A 10,436-nucleotide genomic window follows, 5' to 3' on the forward strand; every position below is an offset into this window, starting at 1 on the left:
CAAAAACACATGATCTCCAACCTGAAACTCAAGGTCTTTCCTCCTCTTATCATGATAACTCTTCTGCCTACTCTGAGACGCTCTCATCTTCTCTTGAATCATCTTAACCTTCTCGGTCGTCTCTTGCACAACTTCCGGTCCTAACAAAACACTCTCTCCTGACTCATACCAACACAAAGGAGTTCTACACCTCCGACCATACAAAGCCTCAAACGGTGCCATCCCGATACTAGAATGAAAACTGTTGTTGTAAGTAAACTCAATCAACGGTAAACATTCAACCCAACTGACACCTTGCTCCAAAACACAAGCCCTCAACAAATCTTCCAAACTCTGAATAGTCCTCTCCGTCTGACCATCAGTCTGAGGATGATAAGCAGAACTCAATCTCAACTTAGTTCCCAAAGCATCTTGCAAACTTTCCCAAAACTTAGAAGTAAACCTCGAATCCCGATCCGACACAATACTAGAAGGAACACCATGCAATCTAACAATCTGCTCAATGTAGATCTCAGCCAACTTCGCCACAGACATACCGGTCTTAATAGGAACAAAATGTGCCGACTTCGTCAACCGATCAACAATCACCCAAATTGAATCAAAACCCTTAACAGTCTTCGGCAACGCTCCAACAAAGTCCATTGATATACTATCCCACTTCCACTCTGGCACAAACAACGGTTGCATCAAACCTGACGGCTTCTGATGTTCAATCTTAGACTTCTGACACACCAAACAGGCATACACAAACTCTGCGATCTCCTTCTTCATTCCAGGCCACCAAAACAACCTCTTCAAATCTTGGTACATCTTAGTCGCTCCTGGATGAATACTCAAACTACTCCTGTGACCTTCTTCCAAAATCTGCCTCTTAAGCTCAAGAACACTTGGTACACAGACACGATCACGAAACATCAAAACACCGTTCTAATCCAACCTGAAGTCTCCACCCTTACCTTGATTAACCAACACCACTCGATCAACAAGTTCCAAATCTTCCTTCTGACCATTCTTGATCTCCTCCAGAATATTACTTGTCAGCTTCAACATCCCCAACCTCACACCATCCGGTGTCAACTCACTAACCAAACTTAAATCTCGAAACTGTTCCATCAACTCTAACTCTTTTACCATCAAAGCAGACATATGCAACGACTTCCTACTCAACGCATCAGCAACAACATTGGCCTTTCCAGGGTGATAACTCAGCTGAAAATCAAAATCCTTAAGAAACTCCAACCACCTTCTCTGCCTCATATTCAACTCTTTCTGGTCAAACAAGTACTTCAAACTCTTATGGTCACTGAACACGTCAAACTTAGAACCATACAGATAATGCCTCCAAATCTTTAACACATACACCACGGCTGCTAATTCCAAATCGTGAGTCGGATAATTACTCTCATGCACTTTCAACTGCCTCGAAGCATAAGCCACAACCTGACGATTCTGCATAAGCACACCACCAAGACCCATCTTAGAAGCATCACAATACACAACAAATGATTCCTTCGGATTCGGCAAAATCAACACTGGAGCTGAAGTCAACCTCTTCTTCAACTCTTGGAAACTCTTCTCACACTTAGCATCCCAAACATAAGCTTGTCCTTTCCGAGTCAACTGCGTCAATGGCAACGCCAACTTAGAGAATCCTTCAATGAACCTCCGATAATAACCTGCCAATCCAAGAAAGCTTCTAACTTCAAAAACAGACTTAAGTGATTCCCACTGCAACACTGCATCAACCTTCGACGGATCCACGGCAATACCACCTTTAGAAATCACATGACCAAGGAAACTCACTTCCCGCAACCAAAACTCACACTTCGACAACTTAGCAAACAACCTCTTCTCCTTCAACACTCCCAACACAATCCTCAAATGCTCGGCATGCTCTTCTTCAGACTTAGAATACACCAAAATATCATCTATAAACACCACCACAAAACGATCCAGAAAAGGATGAAATATTCTATTCATGTACTCCATGAAGACACCTGGCGCATTAGATACTCCAAATGGCATCACAGAATACTCATAGTGTCCATACCTCGTTCTGAACGCAGTTTTGGATATATCTTCCGCCTTCACTCTAATCTGATGATATCCTGATCTCAAATCAATTTTGCTGAACACTTTCGCACCAACCAACTGATCCATCAAATCATCAATCCTCGGAAGCGGATACCGATTCTTGATTGTCACCTTGTTCAACTGCCGATAATCCACACACAATCTCATGCTACCATCCTTCTTCTTAACCAATAACACAGGAGCTCCCCACGGCGAAACACTTGGCCTGATAAACTGTTTCTCCAACAATTCTTCCAACTGCTTCTTCAACTCTCCCAACTCTGATGTAGACATCCGATACGGCACAATCGAAATAGGACTCGTTCCAGGCACCAAATCAATTACAAACTCAACCTCTCTCTCCGGTGGTAACTCGGTAATGTCGTCCGGAAAAACTTCTGGAAACTTTTGCACTACCGGCAAATCACCAACTCCTTTCTCACTACTCTCCTTCAAGGAAGCAAACATCATGAACACACAAGCTTCGCCATCCAAAGACTTCTTCACTTGCTCCGCGGTTAAGAACCTTCCGCCTTCTTCTGCTACCGGTTTAGAAAACGTTACACTCTTGGTCAAACAATTAATGTTAACACCAAAAGTCAACATCCAATCCATACCAAAAATTACGTCCATATGCTTCAACGGAAGACACACAAGATCTAACTCAAAATCAACATGAACCTTAATACAAACCACAACCAACTGAGCCTCCGCTGCCAAAGATACCTTCCCTTGCCAGACCCAACAAACCTGAAACAACCTGCTACTCCCCCACTACGCTCAAACCCACCTAAAAGAACGAAACAACACAACAAGTATCGACAGTACTTCCGTACATGTCGCATACAAACAGGAAAATCAACGGGTTCTGGTCTGGACAAGACCAACCAGGCTCTGATACCAACTTGTAACACCCTATTTCTATTAAAGCGATAAAACACGCGAATATAACAAATATTCAAGAAATAGATGCTACGTCTCAAATAAAACCAACTAACATCATGCATATATATAATACTTCAACGGTCACAGCGGAATTCAAATCATAAACTTCAACATATACATGCCATGGTCAAATATATCCTCATATGAAAATACTCCGAGTCCGACAAGTGGACAATAGCAACAACATAACAACAGAATCCAAACAACAACCAGACGCTAATCCTAATCAGAGCCTAGATACTACTACACTGACACGACAACGGAGAAAGCTCCCGTCGTCCGAACATCCAACAAGCAAACTCACCAAGCGTCTAATCCTGCACAACGTCTACCCATCCATACAGACAGGTAGGCGGTCGAAACCACTGGGGGTAAGTATTACATTAATCATAATCAAACCATAATAGACAGATGTATAATTGTAAAAGAGTTCACAAGTATTCTTAACATTCACATCATTCAATATCAACATCTCAAATTCATACCCACAAGTGTAACATACACACATCACAAATCAACCATCTTAATCAACAATTAACATATTCAATCATCAACTCAAATGCATTTCAATTCACCAACAAGTATGCAATGGCTCTAGACTCATCTAGATGCATGTGGTACCAATTCTCCTCAAGGTCGTCACCCATGATGCAACAAAAACATCATTATCAACGGCTATAGTCAACGGCAATATGGATGTAACATCCGACACGACATATGATGCATGAACATATGACTCAATTCACTATGCATATGTTCACAACAATTCAACGGCTATAATCAACGGCTATAAGTCAACGGCTATAATCATCATTCAACTATATCATATAATTCATATCTCCACATAGTTCCTTACATTCCAAATAAAAGAACAATTACAACATATGATCGCAAACATCATATTAATCACCTAACAACCATTCATACATCATCTCATAACCATATCAATCTAATCATAGAGGGTTCATAAGCAATTGGCCTTCAATGATCATTTTCAATCAAGTTCGTCTCAAAAGTCACAATATTGAAAATAATTGAGCACCTAAGCCAAAACCAAGTAAACGAGTTCAATTGCCTATGCCATGTATCCTCTCAAGTCACACATATGTACAGTAGAGATTACATAGGCATTTCATCGGCCAAATACGATGAATTCATAAAAATCACAAAGTTCGTCTCACCGAAACACTTTTCAAGAAATTTTCCATTTTCTAAGCAAAACAAGTTAGATCCATCACCTCATAGATTAGATAGTATTAAACACCTTAATGGAACACATAAAACCCAAGTTTGAAGTTTGGAAACAATCCATAAGGTTTGGGTCGACTTGGAAATAGTTATGCGGATTTTTCGTAAAATTTTCCTAAGACCACCTTGGAGTATTTTCCTCATAACTCACAAACCAAAAATCATATGCAAGTCAAACCAAAGCCTCTGGAAAGCTAACAAAATTATCTACAACTTTCATGTTTACGTCAAAAGCCAAATCAAAACAGAAATGTGAGAAAAAGACGCAAGAACACAGAACAGGAGTGCTGGCTTCTGATCTGGATCAGCTTCTGATCAGGATCAGCTTCTGATCTGGATCAGCTTCTGATCAGGATCGCTTCTGAACTGGTTCGCTTCTGAACTGGTTCGCTTCTGAACAGTAGCGCTTCTGAACGATGCTTCTGAACAGTAGCGCTTCTGAACAGTAGCAGATTTTTTTAACCTTCACGTTTTCGCGCATAAAAATCAAACCGTTACTCCGTTTTCGATGCCGTTTTCGCCTATACGCTCCTGACACTTAGCTCTATCATAATATACAGATAAATTCAAGTTTCAACCATCCCAAAATCATTTCTCCCAAACCTCACATAATCATTTTCTTTGCAAAACCGCTTAAACACCGACATTTCACACGAAAAACCCGTTTTCTCCCAAACAACTCGACTAACACAATCACAATATGAAAACAGAAATTCTACCAATTCCCATTCATCCAAAAACATCAAAAACTCAGTCAACAACCTCATATATCAAAATTTCATTTGGGTCCTTCACATGAACAACTTTATACAAATTTCACCAATTTGAACAACAACAACAAATCTCATCATAATTCATCATTTCAATGATACCCATTGCATCAATTCATCAACAACACATGTTAAAACAACAACAACAACATTTGAACATGAACTCATCAACAATTCAACAACCACAACTTCATTTATCATCAATTTCATACAAAAACATATCATGTTCATTTCTACCCATTTTGACATACAAATTCAACAACAACAACACAATTAACATTCAATTCATGCATATAATCATGTCAACAAAATTAAGCACGAAATTCTACAACCAAAATCAAATTAAGCACTTAACCACAATTATGCAAAGAATTAGGGTAGAATTAAACTAAAGGATTATGATTAAAGCCTAACCCCCTTACCTCTAACACCAAGAATCTTTAATTCAAGCCTCAATTTAGCTCCTAGATGATGAATCCCCTCCTCTAGCTCTAGCCCTTGATCTTGTTCTACTCTCAAGCTTCTATCTCTTCTCTTCCCAAATGAGATGAAATGTGAAATGTTGTGAAACCTAATTTCCACCAACAACTAGAGTTTATATATGTGCTCTATTCAATTGGGCTTATCTCTCAAACCTTAATGGGCCTAACCCATTTCTATTCTAACACCCAAAATGTCACTACTCACTTAACGGTAAATTACAACACTAACGGTCACTTACCGGTAAATAAAATGTTTACTACACTCTCTCTAGTAACTTGGTAAAATAATACTCTTACTAAGCACTAAAATAATTCTCATCCAAAATTACAAAATTACCCCTACTCTCAAAATGACCAAAATGCCCCTAAGTCCAAAATGACTAAAATACCCTTCTACACCGAATTCTACAATTCCCAACCAAAAATACACACAGATGCAAATAATCACATAATAGCACACACAACACACATAAATAAATAATAAAATAAATCTAGCGAAAAATCGGGCTGTTACAACAAGGTGTTACATTTCGTCTTCCAGGATGATAACTCGATTTGAACATTATTTTAGTCAGGTCACTTGAATATATAACCAATGAACAAGTAACCTGACTGAAATATTGTTTAAATAGAGTTTTTATCCTGGAAGACGAAAGGTCACAAGGTGTGACCTTTCGTCTTCTAGGATGATAGATCGATTTAAACATTATTTTAGTCCGGTTACTTGAATATATAACCAATGAACAAGTAACTTGACTAAAATACTGTTTAAATAGAGTTTTTATCCTGGAAGACAAAAGGTCAAAAGGTGTGACCTTTCGTCTTCCAGGATGATAACTCGATTTGAACATTATCTTAGTCAGGTTACTTGAATATATAACCATTGAACAAGTAACGTGACTGAAATATTGTTTAAATAGAGTTTTTATCCTGGAAGACGAAAGGTCACAAGGTGTGACCTTTCGTCTTCCAGGATGATAGATCGATTTAAACATTATTTTAGTCAGGTTACTTGAATATATAACCATTGAACAAGTAACGTGACTAAAATATTGTTTAAATAGAGTTTTTATCCTGGAAGCCGAAAGGTCACAAGGTGTTACATTTCGTCTTCCAAGATGATAACTCGATTTGAACATTATTTTAGTCAGGTCACTTGAATATATAACCAATGAACAAGTAACCTGACTGAAATATTGTTTAAATAGAGTTTTTATCCTGGAAGACGAAAGGTCACAAGGTGTGACCTTTCGTCTTCTAGGATGATAGATCGATTTAAACATTATTTTAGTCCGGTTACTTGAATATATAACCAATGAACAAGTAACTTGACTAAAATATTGTTTAAATAGAGTTTTTATCCTGGAAGACCAAAGGTCACAAGGTATGACCTTTCGTCTTCCAGGATGATAACTCGATTTGAACATTATTTTAGTCAGGTTACTTGAATATATAACCAATGAACAAGTAACGTGACTGAAATATTGTTTAAATAGAGTTTTTATCCTGGAAGACGAAAGGTCACAAGGTGTGACCTTTCGTCTTCCAGGATGATAGATCGATTTAAACATTATTTTAGTCAGGTTACTTGAATATATAACCATTGAACAAGTAACGTGACTAAAATATTGTTTAAATAGAGTTTTTATCCTGGAAGCCGAAAGGTCACAAGGTGTTACATTTCGTCTTCCAGGATGATAACTCGATTTGAACATTATTTTAGTCAGGTCACTTGAATATATAACCAATGAACAAGTAACCTGACTGAAATATTGTTTAAATAGAGTTTTTATCCTGGAAGACGAAAGGTCACAAGGTGTGACCTTTCGTCTTCTAGGATGATAGATCGATTTAAACATTATTTTAGTCCGGTTACTTGAATATATAACCAATGAACAAGTAACTTGACTAAAATACTGTTTAAATAAAGTTTTTATCCTGGAAGACGAAAGGTCAAAAGGTGTGACCTTTCGTCTTCCAGGATGATAACTCGATTTGAACATTATCTTAGTCAGGTTACTTGAATATATAACCAATGAACAAGTAACGTGACTGAAATATTGTTTAAATAGAGTTTTTATCCTGGAAGACGAAAGGTCACAAGGTGTGACCTTTCGTCTTCCAGGATGATAGATCGATTTAAACATTATTTTAGTCAGGTTACTTGAATATATAACCATTGAACAAGTAACGTGACTAAAATATTGTTTAAATAGAGTTTTTATCCTGGAAGCCGAAAGGTCACAAGGTGTTACATTTCGTCTTCCAGGATGATAACTCGATTTGAACATTATTTTAGTCAGGTCACTTGAATATATAACCAATGAACAAGTAACCTGACTAAAATATTGTTTAAATAGAGATTTTATCCTGGAAGACGAAAGGTCACAAGTTGTGACATTTCGTCTTCTTGGATGATAACTCGATTTAAACATTATTTTAGTCAGGTTACTTGAATATATAACCAATGAACAAGTAACTTGACTAAAATACTGTTTAAATAGAGTTTTTATCCTGGAAGACGAAAGGTCAAAAGGTGTGACCTTTCGTCTTCCAGGATGATAAATCGATTTAAACATTATTTTAGTCCGGTTACTTGAATATATAACCAACGAACAAGTAACGTGACTTAAATATTGTTTAAATAGAGTTTTTATCTTGGAAGACGAAAGGTCACAAGGTGTGACCTTTCGTCTTCTAGGATGATAACTGGATTTGATCATTATTTCAGTCAGGTTACTTGAATATATAACCAATGAACAAGTAACTTGACTAAAATATTGTTTAAATAGAGTTTTTATCCTGGAAGACGAAAGGTCAAAAGGTGTGACCTTTCGTCTTGCAGGACAATAAATCGATTTAAACATTATTTTAGTCCGGTTACATGAATATATAACCAATGAACAAGTAACTTAACTAAGATATTGTTGAAATAGAGTTCTTATCCTGGAAGACGAAAGGTCACAAGGTATGTCCTTTCGTCTTCCAGGATGATAGATCGATTTAAACATTATTTTAGTCAGGTTACTTGAATATATAACCAATGAACAAGTAACTTGACTAAAATACTGTTTAAATAGAGTTTTTATCCTGGAAGACGAAAGGTCAAAAGGTGTGACCTTTCGTCTTCCAGGATGATAAATCGATTTAAACATTATTTTAGTCCGGTTACTTGAATATATAACCAACGAACAAGTAACGTGACTAAAATATTGTTTAAATAGAGTTTTTATCCTGGAAGACGAAAGGTCACAAGGTGTGACCTTTCGTCTTCTAGGATGATAACTGGATTTGATCATTATTTCAGTCAGGTTACTTGAATATATAACCAATGAACAAGTAACTTGACTAAAATATTGTTTAAATAGAGTTTTTATCCTGGAAGACGAACAAGGTGTTACCTTTCATCTTCCAGGATCATAACTCGATTTGAACATTATTTTAGTCAAGTTACTTGAATATATAACCAATGAACAAGTAACTTGACTAAAATATTGTTTAAATAGAGTTTTTATCCTGGAAGACGAAAGGTCACAAGGTATGACCTTTCGTCTTCCAGGATGATAACTCGATTTGAACATTATTTTAGTCAGGTTACTTGAATATATAACCAATGAACAAGTAACGTGACTGAAATATTGTTTAAATAGAGTTTTTATCCTGGAAGACGAAAGGTCACAAGGTGTGACCTTTCGTCTTCTAGGATGATAGATCGATTTAAACATTATTTAAGTCAGGTTACTTGAATATATAACCATTGAACAAGTAACGTGACTAAATTATTGTTTAAATAGAGTTTTTATCCTGGAAGACGAAAGGTCAAAAGGTGTGACCTTTCGTCTTGCAGGATGATAAATCGATTTAAACATTATTTTAGTCCGGTTACTTGAATATATAACCAATGAACAAGTAACTTGACTAAGATATTGTTGAAATAGAGTTTTGATCCTGGAAGACGAAAGGTAACAAGGTGTGACCTTTCGTCTTCCAGGATGATAACTCGATTTGAACATTATTTTAGTCAGGTCACTTGAATATATAACCAATGAACAAGTAACCTGACTAAAATATTGTTTAAATAGAGATTTTATCCTGGAAGACGAAAGGTCACAAGTTGTGACATTTCGTCTTCTTGGATGATAACTCGATTTAAACATTATTTTAGTCAGGTTACTTGAATATATAACCAATGAACAAGTAACTTGACTAAAATACTGTTTAAATAGAGTTTTTATCCTGGAAGACGAAAGGTCAAAAGGTGTGACATTTCGTCTTCCAGGATGATAAATCGATTTAAACATTATTTTAGTCCGGTTACTTGAATATATAACCAACGAACAAGTAACGTGACTAAAATATTGTTTAAATAGAGTTTTTATCCTGGAAGACGAAAGGTCACAAGGTGTGACCTTTCGTCTTCTAGGATGATAACTGGATTTGATCATTATTTCAGTCAGGTTACTTGAATATATAACCAATGAACAAGTAACTTGACTAAAATATTGTTTAAATAGAGTTTTTATCCTGGAAGACGAAAGGTCAAAAGGTGTGACCTTTCGTCTTGCAGGACGATAAATCGATTTAAACATTATTTTAGTCCGGTTACATGAATATATAACCAATGAACAAGTAACTTAACTAAGATATTGTTGAAATAGAGTTCTTATCCTGGAAGACGAAAGGTCACAAGGTATGTCCTTTCGTCTTCCAGGATGATAGATCGATTTAAACATTATTTAAGGCAGGTTACTTGAATATATAACCATTGAACAAGTAACGTGACTAAATTATTGTTTAAATAGAGTTTTTATCCTGGAAGCCGAAAGGTCACAAGGTGTTACTTTTCGTCTTCCAGGATGAAAACTCGATTTGAACATTGTTTTAGTCAGGTTACTTGAATATATAACCAATGAACAAG

The 10,436-nt window shown here is 36.5% G+C and overlaps 1 long non-coding RNA gene across 1 annotated transcript; it reads right to left on the reverse strand.

The window, feature by feature from the left end:
- Positions 1–3,057: 3,057 nt before the first annotated feature.
- On the reverse strand, positions 3,058–6,022 carry LOC146906113 (uncharacterized). The gene is made up of 2 exons (XR_015019354.1): positions 5,459–6,022; positions 3,058–3,346 (listed from the first exon to the last, which is right to left on the reverse strand). It is a non-coding gene; the product is annotated as an uncharacterized LOC146906113 (long non-coding RNA).
- Positions 6,023–10,436: the final 4,414 nt, after the last annotated feature.

This window comes from Medicago sativa, chromosome 7, assembly GCF_051527215.1.
Source record: "Medicago sativa cultivar Bolivia chromosome 7, Bolivia_mono, whole genome shotgun sequence".
NCBI lineage: Eukaryota > Viridiplantae > Streptophyta > Magnoliopsida > Fabales > Fabaceae > Medicago > Medicago sativa.